At 37.1% G+C, this 19,967-nt stretch overlaps 1 pseudogene; it reads left to right on the top strand.

Annotated features, from left to right (window-relative positions):
- Nucleotides 1-12,930: 12,930 nt before the first annotated feature.
- LOC116659912 lies at nucleotides 12,931-13,630 on the top strand (annotated as a pseudogene).
- Nucleotides 13,631-19,967: the final 6,337 nt, after the last annotated feature.

Here is a 19,967-nt window from a genome sequence, read left to right as displayed (position 1 = left end):
GAGTTCCAAAGTTGAATTTATTCCTTCTTTATTCAGGCAGATGGACATAGTGCTTATACAGTAATGTGCTGGAGGGGAAGTTTGCTTTCTCCCCTTCAAGTCTTTTTTTTCCAGGGAAAAGTTATTTGAAGGAAAGGGGGAAGCTAACCATTATTGTTACTTGACTTTTTCGGGGGGGGGGTATAGATTTGTCTTTACAGCAGCAAGAGACACAGATTATGTTATATTAAGGTTTATCAAATCGTGTATCTAGGGTTGGAAAATAAATATTCTAAATACATAAAAATCTTAGGTAGATGGTGGGATCTTATGGTTGTGCTACCAATAGCCATTAAAACATTTTAAGACTCAAATGTAATCATATGATTTTATATTTGCCTCCTTTAAAAAATACATTTATTGGTCTTGAATCTTCTGTAGCCTCTTGAACCTGAAAAAAATCTAATTGTAGTTAAATTTTTCACCTTAGGACCATGCAAAACATTTAAATTTTACTCATGATTGGTGGTATATGAAGTCATCTTGCCTAGAAGAATACGGGGTCATATTGTAATGCATAGTTTATTTTCTCAGTACTTTTGGGACGATTGTTTTAAAGACCATAATTTCCTTGTATTTTATAACCTTATAGCAATAAAAATAGTGGTGTCACTTCCATGTTCTCAATAGATTTAACCCTTTTTCATTTACATGTGCACATAGAGTATATTGATATAAAAATTCATACACAATATGACTTTTTTGGGGGAGGATCTAATTGGCTAAATGAAAATTAGAATACATGCAGTTTTGAGGGATTAATCAAAAGAATATTTAATCTGGATACTTAAGCAAATGTATTTGGTTTATTCAGCAAGTTATTTTAGTTTGTGTACATAGAAACAACTGGTATCATAAAAAATTTCTAAATTAATTTAATCCAAGGTATGTCCACACAATTCCAGTATGATGGGTAAAAAGTAAAAATTCTGTTTCTGTTTTATTCTTTGTCTACATAATGCCAAGTACTCAGACCAGTCATTTAACTAAATTGACTGCATTGACTAGTGGGTTTGGCATCATGTGATTGTCTAGGCTAAGCCAAAGCAGACACAGTAGCTCTCATTGTAAAAATTGCCGCCGCTCACGGGAATGCTCCAGGACCAGAGGCAGACCCAATACAGGATTACTTCTTGCCCCCGAGAGGGTGGCCCTGAGGGTCAGGGTTGAGGTCACAGGCAAACACACGGTGGAAAACATAAGTGCTGTGTTGCTCTTGCCTTTGTGAATAAGCAGTTTGGTGTTTGTTTAGTGATACAAGCTCATCCTGTTTTCAGCTGCACCTTGGATAGTATTGATCTGTTTGGGAGAATGTCTGCTCCCGAATCGGCACAGATCAGTCATCAGGATTCTTGTTGGCCTTGGGTTATTTTCTGGCCAGTCTGAGGAAATGAGATACAGGTCAATATTGGTTTCATATGGGCTTCCTGTGAACATCAGCAAGAGATCCATCCAATTTCTGGGTATGAAATGGTATCACACCTGTTCAGTGACATCACAGAAAAACAGCTGCTGTTTCTTTTACTGTTTTATCTCCTGTAAATGTTAAATATTGGGTTTGTAGATGTCTAAATGTCAAGGGGACATTTTAAAATAAAAATGCCTTCTTTCATTTTTTTTGTATGCCTCCAAGTTTGACTTCTTATTTTTTTCCCTTTCTGCTCTGCCAGAAAAGTAAATGTAAATCATGAGAAACACAATAGGACCACTTTGTAGCTGACTCTCTGGGCAGCACACAAAAAGACTGCTGTTCTCTGATTGTTTTCTTGTCAGCTTCAAAAACTATCTTCCTTCTAAAGTTTATAAATTTAAAATATATAGAGCTTAGCAAATAATTCAATCTAACTCCCAAGATAGCTAGTTGAAACCGTTATCAAATTGTTGTTTGAGGCAGAACTGACCTTGTTAAATTTTAGTCCCTAAAAAGAAAATATGGAGGGGGTAGGGTGAGGTTATATATGGAATTTTTGGAAATAATGAACTAAGTAGCTTTTATTTTTTGCTTTAAAATTAACCATCAAACTTTTTTGAAGTAAGGGATTTTCCAAAATGAATATTAAAATTTCAAATGCAGATAATCAACCTTGATTAACAAAATTTAAGCACTTGAGAAACAGGCTGAAGTGATTTTAAAATCAGATTTTGTTCTTCTAGGTACAGAACAGTTACTTAATGCGTCATAGTCCTAGGTGTTGTGTAACTTCATAGACTAGGATGAGGATTTGAGGTCAGGGGTAGTAGTTCTGTATTGGCTGAATTGTTGCAGAACTAAGTTAAGAAATGTGAGTACATAAAAGCAATGTTTATCCAAGAGGTCCAAACCACCAGTTGATTAAGTTTTTAAAAAGTCATTAGAATATATGGTTTTTAAACATACTACTGAGAAAACAATCAACTGATTACCTGAACGTTTCTATTTTCAGTGTTGCTTTTATGTTATGTAGAGTCAGCCAATCATGGACAGCCCTTTCTTTTTGATACTACTGGTTTCTAACGTTTCTATTGCTTTATTTTGCCCTTCAATTTCAGAAATATTTTGGGTTTCCAGAAGTCATCTATGCTATGTGGCACATAGTCACTTAAACCAGCCGTATAAGCATATTCAAGTTTAATATAACTAAGTCATTAAAATAAACCATAGTAAGGAATTCAAATTATGTCTCAGGATAGGAATGTTATATTGGATTAGTAGAAACTTCTAATAGTTTACTGTATTTTAGTTCAACTGTGACGGCACAAATGATTCATATATTTATATGAATGAAAATATCAGTGTATGATCTTTAGCACTTTTAACCCTGATTCTGTTTATATTTCCTACTGTATGGAAAGGGTGAGGAGAGCAAATCAGTATTTGCTGTTCTGTTTCCCTACTTTGTGACTGAAACAATGTGTCAGTCAAAGTCAGTTCCACCTTTCTGGATTATTCATTGGTTGAAGGTGAGCTGATATGTTACTTTTGTATATTATGGTTTCTGTTACCTCATTTTAGCTTCCCATAGAGTAGCAGTGGTTTGCACATTTAATAATTAGTTCTTTTCTAAATGTTTGTCCATTCAATATTGCAGTCAGTAGTTGACAGAATTGCTGTTTAATCATCCATGGTGTCATTTGTATTTTTTTTTTATTTGACATGAATCCTATTTCATTTCTGATGTCTAATTTACCCCAAAAGTGAAATGTTATATTTATGATAGGTCCAAAGTTCACAAGACAGACATGGCTTTATGCATCCTATTGCATCTTTCTATAGATTTTTAGTTAGTCATCTTTCCTCAAAGGGGAAGTCATTCCAAATCTATATTGCATTTGCCTTTGCACCTCATAAGTATGAATGGATCTATTACTGGGTTCTCTATTTTGTTCCATTGATCTATTTGTTGATCCTATGCCAGTCTCACATCATCTTGACCACTGTGACTTTGTAGTAAGTAAGGAAGTCAGGTAGTGTAGTTCCTCCAACTTAGTTCTTTTTCAAGATTGCTTTGGGTATTCTAGTTGCATTTTCATATAAATTTTAGAATCCACTAGTTGGATTCTACCAAAAAAAAAAAAAAAGTAAAGAAAAGAAAAGAAAAAAGCTTGATGGGATTGTGATTGGGATAGATCAGTCTGGGGAGAATTGACCTTTTAAAGATATTGAGTTTTCAAAACCATGAACATGGTATATTTTTCCATTTACTTAGGTTTTCTTTAATTTCTCTCAACTATGGTCTGTAGATCCATTTTATATTTTGACTGTTTTTGAAAAACATGCTGAAGCAGGGTAATAAATGAAGTTTTCAGCTCTTTATCACAAAGGAACTCAATAGGTTATAAAGATTTCCTGGTTCAGGTTTATACATGTCTTCAGATTTTCTAAGGCTGACTATCTATGGTCAGTCAAAAAAAATATATTGAGCACATTTTCCAGGAGTGATGTGCTAACTCATCAAGATCTCTTGCATGCATTCTTTTGGTGTTTCTCTTAGACCATAGTCACTCCTTTAAATGAATAATTTCTGTCACCATAAGATTCCCAGTGAGTGTTACAAATGACCCTTTATTGGTTAGTGTTTTGTTGAATATTCTTTCAGAATTTTCATGTGAATATATTCCTACTCAAAATAATCCATCATCATGCTTAAGTTTTGAGAGGTGGAAACATGCAGTTCCTGTTGTGCCAACATTATGTGGCAGTTACTTTTTGTCTGTATTCTTTATTGAAGAGTTATGTCATCTTTTCATTTGTCATTGCTCTCCCTGATTCATTCATCCTCCCTGTGGTTTCTTTTCCTCTTATATCTCATTTTCCGTCCACCAGAAGGATTAGTACTATAACCCAAAATTGTACCTTTTGCAGCATATATTGGCTTATTTTTTTCATGTAAATGCTACATTCAAAAGTAAACTATACTTTATATTGTTTATCCAACAGTACTATTAAATATTTAACAATGGGTTGAGGTCAAATGGTGATGACACAACATGTGGAAATAAAGAACAGATGATGCATTAAGTGTTGAAATAAATTATTTCAACACATGGTGAACCTTGGTATTTTTTTGGACTGGAATAGGAGTATGTATATTTTGAAGACTAGTAGATGAATGACTTAAAGGCAGTTTTGGTCAATGTATGCTTAATCTCCCATAAATAGTCATTCTTTAACAATATAAATTTTTTGTGTATATAGGAGGCTCATTTATTTGATTTTCCAATACATTAGTTAAATGATTCTTCTAAACTAGTCTCAGTGTGATTTCCTTGCAAACAAGGATATGAAAATCATCAACATGAACCATGTGTTAATGGCTCACATGCTGGGCAGATGGAAACATAGTGTGGAAGAACTATTTAGTTGAGATCATTTTGGCCTCAAGACGTCTAATCTTTGCTTTAATAGAAAACATTGCTTTGGCCAGCCAGATGACACAACCATCACAATGTCAACATTTTCATTTTGCCAGAGCACCAGATTTCCTGAAGAAACTTTTAGGCAGTGATTCCTAACTTTTTCTTATTCACTGTCTATCTGAGAAACTATTGAAAGATATGAACCATTTCCTTGGCATAGTGCACATAAACCAACACATATACACCTGCACAAAATTTTGCATTCATTTTTAGGAAGGTTGTAAGTATTTTGAAATCTATGCATGAATCCTTGCAGGGTTCCATGGACCCCAGATCAAGACCCCTGATTTTGAAAGATCCAACTGCTAGATGGTCTGATTATTCTGCCTGTGCACCCCAATCAGCCTATCTGTTTTTCAAGAATCATTCAAACCATAGTTAGTGTGTCCTCCCTAGAATAATTCCATATATTAATGTGTCTTACATAATTAACCAGTGTTAACCATTAGAACAACTGTCTTGAGAGGGTTCAAAATACACACACATACACACACCCCGATATGCATCTATCTATTATTTTGTCTTTTAATAATAGCTACCATGTATTGAGTACCTATTTCATGCCAGGAAGAGGAAATATATCATCTCTATTTTCTTAACTACTTTCCAGATAGATGATATTATCACCATTTCCTAGATCTCTCCACAAAACCAAAGAAAGCTGAGCCAGGAAAACTTTATAGCCCAGCATTTAGGAAGGGATTGTACTTTAGCATTCCAAAAAGTAATGAGCAAAAGAAACAGCTCTATAAGGAATACTATATTCTAAACAACTTAACATACTTTTACAAATGATGTTTTTCTACTGTATGCATAAAATCTGCAGTTGAGGCACACAAAATTTGCTAAAGCAAATAGCTTACAGTCTTTCTGTGGCTTAATTTTCCACATAATTTCAACAAATATTTATTAAACGTCTGTGATAGTTTCCAGACTCTGTGGTACAGATAGAGAAGAAAACAAGGCGAATCTAGTTGCAGCCTGCTTAGCACTTTTGAGATAACAGGGACGGCAGATATTAAATAAGTGCAAATAATAAATTGTGATGAGGATGGCCAGGGAAGGTCTTCCTAATGAAGTGACATTTAGCTGAGACCTTCCTTGTGTTTGAGGAGGGGTTATCCAGCAGAAGGTAGTGCATGGAGGAGATGGTGGAAGAGTATTTTTGAAGCCCAGGAGGCAAGAGAAAAATCGTTTGAGGAACCAAAAGATGTTTAGTAATGACCAAAGCACATACTTAGAGATGAAAAGTGGAAATTGAGGAGATGGAAGAAGTTGATGGTGCAGGTTACATGTGTGCTTATAAAAATCCTGGGTTCACTGGTTGCCCAGAGGAAATCCATGGGAATATTTGACCTGGAAATGTTCTCTGTGTCTGAACTGTGGAGACAGACTTTGAAGGCACTAGCACTGGTGAAAGGCTACCTTTTGGGATGCCATCCCTGCAGCAGAACTCTATCAGGGTTGAAGAGGAGGATAGATTTAAGACATGGTTAAGAGGTAGAATTGATACGTTCTGTTGATTGATGGAATGAGGGAGATGAGGGAGGAGAAGGACACAGGGATGACTCTCGGGTTTCTGGTATGAATAAGGATGTGGATGGTGATGTCATTTCCTGAGATAAACAACACTGGTGGAGGGGCAGGTTTCTGTTTGGGACTTGTGGGATTCAAGAAATTTTGAATGCCCTGAATTGCTAAGGTCATCTTTGTGAACAAATCTGTTGTGGGTAACACAAGACAGTCTTTCTTTCTGACCCTGAAAATAGGCAGATCTACCTAGATATGACCAATTACAACCAAGAATACAAAGCACTTTGAATGAACTAACTAAACAAATGAACACAAATGGGTGGTTATTTCATAAATCAATACCAAGAAAATACATGTGCCCCTTTGCACTTTCTAAGCGCTAGCTTTAAAGGGTAGCAGCAACTCAATATATAAAACTTACATGAGGATAGGATGAAAGGGGCCCAAGCACTCTCTTAAGATACACAACTGTGTGGGAATCTTTATGTTGTGTAAATCTATCCCAGTCCCAGAAGGCATTGCTATCCAGGATCCAGCTCCTGAAGTGGGGATGGAGAGAGTAGAAGATGAGAAATCCATCTTCAGCTACTTCGGGTGTTCATTCATACATTATACAATGTTTATTGTGTGAACAGAATTAATTGAGTACAATTGAGTAACAATTGGTAGCAAAACCATTAAATGAATAATTGATGGGGAATTGACATTTATGTCAATATTTATATATCCTCACTAATATTTGGGTTGTGCTCACTCTTTAGCTGTTCTGGATAATACTGCTATGAATATACTCATACAAGTTTTTTACAACCTATATTTTCATCTGTCTTGTATATCTAGGAATACTATACATGTAAACCTAGAAGTGGAATTACTGGATCATAGATAACTCCATTTAAACTTTTTGATTTGCTACCAAATTGTTTTCCAACAGTATTTTGGAAACTGTTCATATTATATTTAATTCCACCAACAAAGTACGAGTGTTCTAATTTCTCCACATTCTTGCCAGCCCTTGCTAGTAACTGCTTTTTTTTTTTTATAGCCATATTAATAGGTGTGGTATCTTAAGTTTTTTTTTTTCCCAAAAGTAATAGATTCTTTTTGAAACTAAAGTCATATAAAGAGATTTTGTAATGAGGAAGCAAATGACAGCAGCCTGTACATTTCAGAGGAAAAAAATTCAAATGCACAACAGTGAACTTTAGTTTTGGTGGATGCATTTGAGGAAAGTAGCTTATAGAGACTGCAACACAATATAAACAATTCATTGAGGAAGAAAACACATTTCTCAGGTAGAGTGAAAAACTGTGAGATTACAAGAAGTCAACGCCCCATCAACACAGAAAGATTCAAGTCTTGCTACTAAAGCACTGGTGGGGGGTGGGGGAGGGGGAGAGTGAGGGGCACTTCTAAAGTTGGAGGTCATTTGATTTTATGTCCAGGGCTTAATTCCTTGTGTCCTGCCTTCCCCTTTTTGTGGCTTGGATTCACATTTTCCAGTGTAGTTTTAACAATACGTTAAACTAATGTAATTTTTTATTTTCTAATTTTTAACTTCAGTTTTTTACTTTATAATTTTCATAGCGCCATCAAAATCTTGATTTTTTTATATCATTAATTAAATCATTTACTTTTCTTTTTCTATGTTATAAAGGATATGGTTTCAAAACCTTGCTTTTTTATGATACAGAAGATCTTAAAACCTATTTTTAAAATGTTTTCTCTTAGAATTTGTTCTTTAGATTTTTGGCCTTCTTTGTGGAGAGAAAGCTCTCTTTTATCAGGGCTGGATTTGGAAAAGAGAATATAGAATTTACTGAAGCAGAAACACAGGTGAAGGGATAGTGGTATGTCTTGGTAACTTAGGAAAACAGAACTTTTTTTTTTCCCTGAGTACAAAAGTTAAAAAGAACATTTGGAAAATATAGTAAAGGAGAAAGTTGAAATCATGTGTTTTCTTACCACCCAGAGATAATGATTATTAATGCTTTGGTGTATATTCATCCAGATTTTTTTCTATGTATAAAAACAATGACTCAGAAGATCACCAATACTAGTCCTTTTGGGCGTGTAGAATCTCACCAACAAAGACGTAGGGATGCTGCAAATAATTCCCACTTTTCAGGATTCTTGCCAACACACAGAGTCTAGCTCTAGGAAGGAAGGCTCATAGGAAGTAGACGGGATTCAGGGTTCTCAGCCTGCAGACTGAGTTTCAAGCAGGGTTCCAGATCTCACTGCCAGTGAAGAAGACACAAGATGGAAGGCTCGTGCGTCAGGGGAAACTGACCTGCTGCCAAGCTCTTTAAGAATGGTAGGGTTATGGCTACTCTGTTCCTCATTTTTCTGGTAGGACTGTCTCAGGAAAGGGGATGGACTTGTCCTCTATTGATGGAGCTCATCAGAGGCTCCAACCTGGGGTTCTGAGGAAAAGAAAGGCAGATAACCAAGCCAAGGACTAACACCATGCAGGTTGAAAATAAGTCTTATTTCTAATTATAGTTACACATTTTTTTTTTCTGAAAAAAGAAGTCTTTAAAACTGTTTTAATATGATGTCTTTTTTCTCAGCTCAGGCTACTAGTGGCCTTAATTGAATGTTTAAAGAAGTACCATAAAGCTTGCTCATAGACTATATTATATTCATTAAAATGTTAATGAAAGAAGTAGAAAATTGTATTGTGTTATGTGAAGCAATTAGAGATATTTGAGGAATGTGTGTTCTTGTTGGCCTCACAATAGCTAGACAGCTTTTAGCTTTCAGCCAAAGTGTTTTTGTCCCCCCTAGAAACTTTTAATAAGATACAAGCCATACATCAGTAGTCCAATCGTGGGTGTTCAATAAATATTAAACACTAACAACAATTGTTGAAATTTCCTATGTTATGTCTGCCCTAGAAAGGATTTCTTCAGCAGAGCTATGGATTAAGGACAGCCTGGGGCTGCAAGAAAGAGAGACATAGAAACTTTGCCCACAGCCCAGTCCCACACACCAATGTGTCAGAACAAAAAGATCAGTATATGGCGGTAACTTCTGCGGTCCTCCCAGCACACTGAGCTGCCTTTTCTTGCTATTGGCCCTTTATGAATAAGGAGTTGACTCAGCCTGTGATAAGGCAACTGAGAAGTGCTGGCATTTTGAAAAGGATAACCTGTGAATATGGTCTTGGGTTTTACTTACATATTTACATCTCCCCAGGTCTAGCTGCAACTTGAGAGGAAGCTGGAAATAAGGAGATAAGGATTCTTTGGCCCAAATGAAGGGCAGAAGTTAGTCTCCCCTCTGATCTGCACTCTGGATCTCGTATCTGTGCGTTGAATCTCTACTGCATGAGGGACAAGTGCAGACTGTGCAACAGAGGGCCCCTGTGTGCATCTGACAGGAGAAGTTTGTTCTGAGTGTCACAGTGTTGTTTTCACCTGGACAGGCTAGAACAGTCTGGGTCAAATGGTGGGGGAGGGTGCGGGGAAAGGACAAATGCTCAGGGAGCTGAACAATGAAAGCTCACATGCTACACGGACAGAAAGGAAAGGAGAGCACAGCCAGCTCAGTGAAACCGCTGGTTAGCTGAGGCAACGAGAAAGTGGAATGGGGATTTCAGGAAGAATTACATTGTAAAGGCTGAATATCATCAGGGGGCTCAGAACCATGTACTGGAAAAATGATGGGAAACGCAGTGATACGTCCATTAACCAAAGCACCATCACCATCCATCATCTTCCGTCTGTGATGAGGATTCAAGACTCAAGAGAGGCCTGTCTTGACCTGTGTCTATACTTCATGTTAAGTATTTATTTTTGTACTTGGTATTAGGAGACGCTGCCGCTGATGGCATTACGATTCATGTGTGAGAGCGGGGCTCAAAAGCTGCCCGATTAATGACGCATAGTTCAATGGCGTCTAAGTACGCATGTAGACAGGCTGTCTGTCTGTCACCATTGGTAACTTTCCCTCTTCACCTCTGGGGCTGCATGAAATCTCAGTTAACAAAAAGCTCCTCCAGGTTTGAACTATGCAGCACTGATTTGTTGACTGCTGTGGTTTCCCAGAGCCAGAGAATATGCCGCGTGGCTAGCTGTTGAGCTTCTACACATTCTTCCCAGTTTTCTTTTGTTGACCCTGCTTCTAATCAAGTCCCTTTGGCTTACGGTGGGTGCAGCTGCTGTGGTTTAGTGCATATGTCTGGGGCAGAGATTCAATGAGCAGAGCTTAGATGCTGATGGAGTGACTATACCTTGGATCTTTGTTTTTGGCACTCTTGCGTTTCCACTGATGTTAATTATGGCGCATGGGTGATGCTGTGGAAACTGCGGGAGGGAGCAGATGGGAGTCCAAGTTACTGTCATTCTTCCTTAGGAGAAATCCTTACAGTGCAGAGGTTTACTTTGGTTGACTGCTTGATGCCATGTCTCGGTCCTTTTGAGGTGATGTCCACCAGAAGGCAGCTTTTTTGAACAAGTGTTCTATTTTTTTAAGGCTGCCCATGCATTTCTGAACAAGTTTCCTAGGAAGGGGCATTTGCAATTAGTTCTCCTCATTGGATTTCTGGAAATCTCCTCTGTGAGGATGAGAATACCACCTCAGTCTTTGGATCATATTTTTGCCTTGGTATGATTTTGTATCATCTGGGACAGAATTCCATGGAATCACATGTATTTTCTTATGCTTTGGGTTTAGAAGTACAGTCAATGAATATATAGAAGTTCTTGAATGATTGCACCAATGTTGCATGATCCTGCCTTCTGTGCTGGCTTGATTTTTAAGAGAATGCTGGGCATAGTCTGATTCTGGCTTTTAGAATCACGGTTTTGTCTAGCACACTGCACAAATAGATGTACCCAAATTCAACTGGTGGTGAAGAGCAGATTTCATAGCTTTAGTAAAGTCTGCCACCAATCTAACATGCTGGCTTCATCATTATTTTAGAAGTTTAGGAAAACTTTCTTGTCAAGATACCTACTTGTTAAGATTTTGGTATAAGGGTCTGAGTTAGGCTAACAATATACATTGAACTGATAGTATCAAAGATGTGGAAATGAAGCAGATCAGGGTAAAGTTTAAATTCAAGAACTAAGTTCTGTGCTTTTTGAGGATTATCCCTGATACCACAGAACTTGAACCTCTTGCTTCATTGAGGAAAAAAGCCTGTCTGTAGACAGATGTGACATTTGGACACTTGTTTTTATTACTGCATTCTATATTCTGTTTCTTATTAAAACTGCTCTTTTCCAAATAGGTTTATATGCCTTGGTCAAAATAAAAACAAAAGAGATGAAATGTAGACATAGGAAGATTTCTGTTACTTATTAAGTAGAATGGTTGATACGAAATGATTTATGGGTATAAAAATTAGAGAAATATGTATTTAATATATGAAACATTTAGTGTATTTAGAAATGAGATGTCTTACACATTATGAAATAAATTGCAATATTGGGGGATTAAAGAGGGATTTACCTTTCTACTTTTGGGTATTTGAAGTCTTGTAAAAATATATTAATTTTGCAAAGAAAAAATGCGTATTGTCAACTTTGGCTATCTTTGAGGAGAATACTAGCCTTCTATAAAGTGAAGCAGCATTTTTTAATGGTTGTTTAGGTACCTAAGGATAAAATATAAATTCAAGCAGACTCTTAGATGAGAGAACTCTTGAGTATTCAGGTTCAGCATTCCTCAGAGATAAAATTGAAGAGAATAAACATTAAAATTTCAACTATTTGAATACAGAATGAAGCTTGCTCAGGTTTATAAACTTGTGGCTATTCACTTTATTATACACAGCTACTTATGCTCTTGACCTATGAGGGAACAACAACAACAAAAAAGGTAGATCTGATCTCATTTCTTAAAAGATTGTCTAATTAAGGCAGAGAGTGAAGACTTGAACAGCAATGGACTAATCGCAAAGTAACCTAAAATCAAGTTAATGGCCATGTGGTACACATAGTATACATAATTTCCAAAGGAATTCAAGATAAGAAAATATTTTGTGTGAATCTGTTAGTTTAGCTGTTCACAGTCATTATGTTTCCAAGACAGGATAATTTGAAATGACAAATTCAACTCAAAAAATAAAGATGAATAAAGCATACTTAGTGATCCCCAGAAGATAATAGTTTTTATAATCTTTATAGGTAAAATGCTATAAAGCCTGTGCTTTTCATAAATTGGCACTATTTATTCCTCCATAAGTAATTAAATTTTCCAAAGAAGTCAAAGAAGTGGTCATAACATATGGAAGAGACCTCAAAAGAGAATTATTTTATTACGAGAAGAATGAATAGAAGGGTAGTCTAGGCAGAAGCAGAAGAAATAGTGCCAATTTTTGAAAAGCACAGGCTTCTGAGGCGGGTACTGTAGCTGGTGAGTCCGGAAAGATTAAATTGTACAGGTTAATGGCAGATTAAGACATTTAGATTTGATCTTGTGAACAATGTGAGACATTAAAGGCCATAAAACATGACTAGATCTGTAACTGTTACTATGAAATACATCCAGAAATATTCAGGAATTGAAACAAGAGTTCCGGCTTGCGCAGCTGCAGTCCCGCCTCTGGGCAGAGGGTGCGCGCGCAGCGACGCCTGCTCCCAGCGGCCGTTTCTGCGGCGCAAGTCGGGAAGGACGCTGAGGTGGAGTTTCCAGCCCGGTGAATCTGAGGCTCGGGCTGTGGCCCCATAAAGCATAATCACCTTCTGTCCAGATTGTGGCAGAAGTATCGGAGCACTGTTCGAATTCTGCCCCTACCGCGGTGAACCTTTGCTCCCAGAGGAGCGTCAGGTCCCAGACCTTCGTCAGAGTGCTTGAAGCAGCCTTCTGAGGCTCGAGGAGGGAGCTGAATGCCGCTTCTGGAAATCTCTTTTAAGAAAGTGCAGTGGGCCAGCTCTGTCACCTCTCCATCAGCCCTCTTCTCAGACGGTGAGAGTCCTGGGTCTGAAGATACCTTGAGTCCCCTCGAGAGACCCAAAGGTCCTGGTGTAGACCCCAGCCCTCTAAAGCGGCCTGCACGCGACCAAGTGAAGCCCTCAAACACTGAAGTGAAACCGAGTGACCGCCTTGCTTGAGGCCTTGCCCGGGGAAACGGTGCTGACAGACAGGAGTGGGCAGCACTGCAAACTATGGATCCCTCCGGACCAGGGATGATCAAGGCATTCTCTATTAAGGTACACTGTCCATGGAGGGCAGGTGCTGGGCTGGGCCCAGTCATCTCAGTGCCACGGTGAGGGGAGGGGGATCCCTTTCTCCGAATGGGAATGAAATCCATATCCCAGCTGCAGACCTGCCTCTAGGCAACCTTCTCTTAGACTCGGGACTGCAAACCTACCCCCTACAGGGGCAGGGCAGGTAGAATAAATGAGTGCTGGACTCTGGGAGTAGGTAATTGGGAGTGGTGGGGACTGTGGCCAACTGGAGAGCTTGTGCCCGGTGTAAAGAGGGTTCTCTTCTTCAGTGGCACCTAGTGCTGTCATGTGGGAGTGCAGGCCCCAGTGTGGCTGATGGATAAGGATGATGATGATTGTTGTATAAACCCTGCAGAGAAAGGATGGACACCCCCCCACCCCCAAATTTGGCTTGATTGTTGAGACTGATGATGTCAGACATCAAGAGGATATGAAATGTTTATTGCTTGCATAACTGAGGTCTCTGGGGAGAGTAGGTTTGAAATGCCTTGAGAGAGCAAGGGAAGGAGCTTGGCCTGGGTTTTTGTTGTGGTTAAGGGGGCCAGGGCCTCACTTAGTTTGAATCCCTCACTGGCACCAAAGAAGGGAACACCCAGGCTTTCTTATCAGCTTCCCAGATGTGGGTAGGTGGGGAAGAGACAGGGCCAGGCTGAAAAGCTGTCAGTTGTCAAACATTAAAAAATGGAATCACTTTATTGCAATGAAGAAAATGATAACTGTGCAGGGGGTATTAGTATCAATTATACCTAACATTCACTGAGTACTTACTTAAGGCCGGGCCCTGTTCTAAGTGCTTTATGTGGTTTTTTTTTGTTGTTGTTGCAATTTTTAAATTGAGATAAAATTCATATAACATGAAATTCACCATTTAAAGTGCATAGTTCAGTGGGTTTTAGTGTATTCACAATAGTGTGTAACCATCACCCCTATCTAATTCCAGAACATTTCCATCATCTTAAAAGGAAGCCCCGTGGCTTTTAGTAGTCACTTCCTTTTCCTCTGGCTCTCTAGCCCTTGACAACCACTAATCTACTTTCTGTCTCCATTTGCCTGTTCCGGACTTTCCGTGTAAACTGAATCATTCAATAAAAACAAAAAACTCCAACAATTCAGATGGAAAGCCTATAGAGTAAGTTCATAGCTTCTCAAGCAGGTGCTGTTAACATTTCATACATGTCTCTTTAGCTAATCACACAACATACGATTATGACCAAAAGGCACAAAGTATACAGTCTTCAGCACACTAAAACCTTTCCTATATAGTGCTAAAAATTAGATAATAGTTTTGTTTAAAGTTACAGCCTTTTGCTAAATATTATATAAAAAAGAAAACCTCCAAAGCAGTAAAAAAAAAAAAAAAAAGATAACAAATAAACAAACAAAAAACAACCAAAAAGCAAAAAGCAAAAGAAATTGACTATTTTAATGAAAAGATTTTGCTGGCTTCTTACTGCTCTTATTGCTACTTGTACAAACACTTGCTATTTGTCTTTTATTGAGGACCTATTATTGGCCAGATATTGTTTTGTTTTGTTTTACAAGTTAAAAAAATTTTTTTTTTCTGGAAAGAACACTTAACATGAGATTTACCCTTTTAACTAATTTTAAAGTGTGTTAGTATATAACTGTTGACTATGGGTACAGTGTTGTACAGCAGATCTCTAGATCTTACTTATCTTGCTTGACTGAAACTTTATGCCCATTGATTAGTTAATTCCCTATTTTCCCCTCCCTGCACTTCTGACAATCCTGCTCTTTGGTTCTATGAATTTGACTAATTTAGATACCTCATAAAAGTGGAATCATGTAGTGTTTGTCTTCTGTGATTGGTTTATTACACTTCACATAATGTCCTCAAAGTTGGTTCATATTGTTGCATATTGCAGAATTTCCTTTTATTAAGGCCAAATAGTATTCCATTGTATGTATATACCACAGTTTCCTTATCCATTCATCTATCCCATGGACATTTAGATTATTTCCACATCTTGGCTATTGTGAATAGTGCTGCAGTGAGCAGAAGAGTGCTAATATCTCTTTGAGATCCTGATTTCAGTTCTTTTGGGTAAATACCCAGTAATGAGACTGTTGGATCCTATGGTAGTTCTATTTTTAATTTTTTGAGGAATTTCTATACTGTTTTCCATAGTAGCTGCACTATTTTACATTATCACCAATAGTGCCAGGGGCTTCAGTTTCTCCACACCCTCTAACACTTGTTTTGATTTATTTATGTATTTATTTATTAGCCTTCCTGACAGGTGTGGAGTGATATCTTATTATGGTTTTGATTTACAATTCCCAGATAATTAGTGACATTAAGCATCTGCATGTCTACTATCTATATGTCTACTTTGGATAAATATCTCTGCAAGCTTTTAGTCTATTTATAATTGCACTATTAGTTATTTTTGAGTTGTAGAAGTTTCTTATATATGTTTGATACTAACTCCTTGTCAGATGGATAGTTTGCAAATATTTTTTCCTAACCCATAAGTTACCTTTTCACTCTGTTTCCTTTACTGTGTAGAACTTTTTAGTTTGATAGTAGTCCCACTTGTTTATTTATTTTTGTTGTCTGTGCTTTTGTCAGCACAGCAATGATTTGGTGTCAAATCATTGTCAAGACCAATGTCATGAAGCTTTTTCCCTATTTTTCTTCTGGGATTTTTATAGTTTCAGGTCTTGTGTTTAAGTCTTTGATGTATTTTGAGTTGATTTTTTTGCTTATGGTGTAAGATAAGCATCCAATTTCATTGTTTTGCATATGGATATTGAGTTTTCCCAACACCATTTGTTGAAGAGACTGTTCTTTTGCCATTGTATGTTTTTGACCTCCTTGCTGAATATCAATTGACCATATATATGTGGATTTATTTCTGGACTCTATTCTGTTCCGTTGATGTATACGTTTGTCTTTATGCCAGTACCATTACTATGTTTTACAATATATTTTGAATTAAGGAAATGTGGTACTTCTAGCTTTGTTGTTCTTTCTCAAAATTGATTTGGCTCTTTGTGGTCTTTTGTGTTTCTGTATGAATTGTAGAATTTTTTTTCTCTTTCTGTGAAAAATGCCATTGGGTTTTAATAGGGATTGCATTGACTCTGTAGATTACTTTGGATAGTATAGCATTTTAACAATAGTAAGTCTATATATTATTCCCAATGCTTTACCTATAGTAACATTTAAATTTTTTCTATTTCTAGTTTTTACCTTTTAAATAAACTGTTGATTTTAGGATAGATTTGGATTAACAGAGAAGTTGTGAAGATAGTATAGGAAGTTCCATGTATCCTGCACTCTATTTCTACTATTATTAATTTTACATTATTATTATATATTTGTCATAATTAATGAATCTACATTATACATTATTATTAACAAAAAGTCCATACTTCGTTTGAATTTCCTTAGTTTCTACCTAATTTCTTTTCTTTTTTTTGTTCTAGAATCCATCCAGGATACCACATTACCATTAGTTGTTATATTTCCTTAGGCTCCTCTTGACTGTGACAGTATAAAGTAGCATTCTTACTCATCACAATAATTCCATGTGGTAGGACTGTTATCATTTATTTTTAAAGATGTGAAAACAGGCTAGGGTCACACAGAAATGGGAGTTAGCTCTGAAAATCTGGTCCAGGGCTCCCTCTCTCAACGACTGCACCGAAGTGTTTATAACATATTAGGTACTCCATAAGAGGTAAATGAATGCACAACTGCACACCTGGACTGTGATGTAAGGCAGCATGTGGTAAGTGCTTTAGAGCCCCCAAAGGTAAAAGTTATTTGTAGGAGTTTAGTGAAATTTGTATAATATTTCAACAATGAGATGAAGTTTGAGCTAGGCCCTGAGAATTGGGAGGAATAATTATATAATACTTTATAATTCCTTTCAAATATGCTAGAATCCCTGTCCCAGTCCATTTTTATAACATCTCCAAGTGTAGATGAATGGTTTTCCCCTAAAGTAAGTGGCTTGGAGACAAGAAGTTTTGGGTTGTGGTTTAGTAAACTTTCAATGTCTAACCAAAGTCATGTTATGCAGAATTTCATTTTACTTCTAGGAGGACAAAACATTAAAAAATATATATATTTTTTAACCTGTGAACATTTACTCTCAGAATTGGTTTGATCACATTCCTAACCTCTTTCTCAACAAACTGAAGATGAAGATGAGTTCAATTTTGTTTGATTAATGCATTGTTGATTCGTTCACGCCATTCTGGCACTTTTTGCTTATTAGCTCATGTTTGTAAGGCCTGTGTTTTAAGGTAGTTACAATGTGTAAAAAAGATGTTATAACCCAAAATAAAATTGATAAATAAAAATAGTTGTTGAATGAATGAATGAACCCTGATTCAATCAAAGAGATGTTAAAGATACCTTGATTTTCTGTTGACAAGTAGAACCTACACAGGGTTTCCCTTCTCAAATGAAAACACTGTTGGAGAATCTTAGCATCTTTTAAGACTTACACATGCTCAGACTCCTTGAAGTCTGTAAAAAGGGGCAACAGAGTTGTTCCAGAGAGTTGGGGGCAGGGGGAATCGGCTCCCTCAACCAGAACCCTAACTCTCTGAATTTGTGAAAAATCACTTTCAAAATGTTCTAGGAGTATGTTTTATTAATTAACCTTTACAGCTTTCTAAAAAGCAAAGGGTAAGTCTTAGACTATTTGGAATGAACTCTACTGAGAAATTATTTTAAAATGACAACCAGCAGCTTTCCTTTGTATTAATTAACTATGCTGGCCTGGGACAATAATGAAGTGATTCATGATTGGTTTTATGAAGCAGTGACTTTAGAAACAAAGGGCATTCTTCTTCAGAGAAGAATGTAATATGGATGTCATATACTTGATCTTTAAGAGTTTTTTGGAAAATAACCAGACTTTTCAAATTTGGAGCATGGTACTTGTATTAATGACTGTTAGGGCTAAAAACGCTTCCTTTGGAATTATGACCCCTTCCCTGCTGCTGGCCCTTTCCCTCAACTAATGGTAGTTTTAAAAAGGAAAAAAAGGAAAACTAGCCAATTGGAAATAGTTCTGGCAGAATAAATTTAACCTTGCAGGAACCTGGAAAACTGCCCTCTAGTGGAACTTACTGAAATTTAGGGCTGGAGGGTTCTAATAGAGAGCTGTCTTAGGGTCGAGGATTGTATGCAATTCCATATTGTTTCTTAGATTTCTCTACAGCAGTGATGGGGAGGGCAATTTAAAGTAGAAAGAGTAAAGGTCAAATGTGACCTGTAGAGTATGCGTTTATCATTTTATTATTCTTTCTTTTTGGTTATCAGCTCATGTTAGTAAGGCCTATGTTTTTAAGGTAGTTATAAATGTGTAAAAAAGATGTTATAATCCAAAATAAAATTGAAAATATAAAAATAAAAAGTTGTTGGCAGAATAATTAAACCTACAAAGAATAGAGGCATGGTCATTTTTACTATGGTGACTGGTTTTGATGTTTGGTTTTGACTGTGATTTTGAGGAAAAAAGCAGCATCTTTAAATTTAAACTTTATAAACTTTGTTTTCTGTTTAATTATATTGCTGTGTGGATAGCTTGGAAATAGTCAGATATTCTGTGAATTTATCCTGAGGATTGAGGCAAATATGTATTGGTCATAAAAAGGATGCTCCAAGGGTCCCCATCTTATGTGTAGGGTAGTAGTTATTTCTTACAGTGTTTTATTTGAGCCCTTTTTTATAGGATGAACGACGTTCAATGGGAGAGCACTGAAAGTGATCGGCATTTCAGACGTGATTGGGCATGTTCAGGGCGGCATGGCTGTAGATCTTCTGCATTTCAAATATCCACTCTGTGGCCAGTATTACACCATTGGAGATACATATCTGAAGCTCTAAATACTTTCCGTCAAGAGTTCTTTGGTGAAACCTAAGCTATTATCAATGAATACTTTAATTACCAATAATACCGTAATGCATAATTACCAAGCTTAGTGCAGTATTTATTGGTGAACGATCTGCATCAGAATCACCTGGAAATTCTGTTAAAAACACTGATTTAGGGGTCCTACCCCAGACCAGTTTGGACAGAATCTTTGGATGGGAAGATGAGTGAGCCAGGGTGACTTATATCCAGTGAAGTTGTAGAATCACTGAAAAAAGTTGAGAGGCCTCTGAGAACAAAACTCTTTAGAATGCAGGGTAGTGCCTGAGGAGGAGGAAAGAATATGTCAAGATGAAGAGGACAGCAGAGAGGGGGTGAACGGGAGACACCAAAGCTGAGCTTTGGCCTCTTCATGATTCTGTCCAGGGCCAGTCCCCAGAAGAGTTAAGTGTTGCTTTGG

This window comes from Camelus ferus, chromosome 3 (genome assembly GCF_009834535.1).
Source record: "Camelus ferus isolate YT-003-E chromosome 3, BCGSAC_Cfer_1.0, whole genome shotgun sequence".
Taxonomy (NCBI): Eukaryota; Metazoa; Chordata; class Mammalia; order Artiodactyla; family Camelidae; genus Camelus; species Camelus ferus.
Note: the sequence above shows the minus strand (reverse complement) of the source record. Positions and strands in the feature narration are given on the sequence as shown.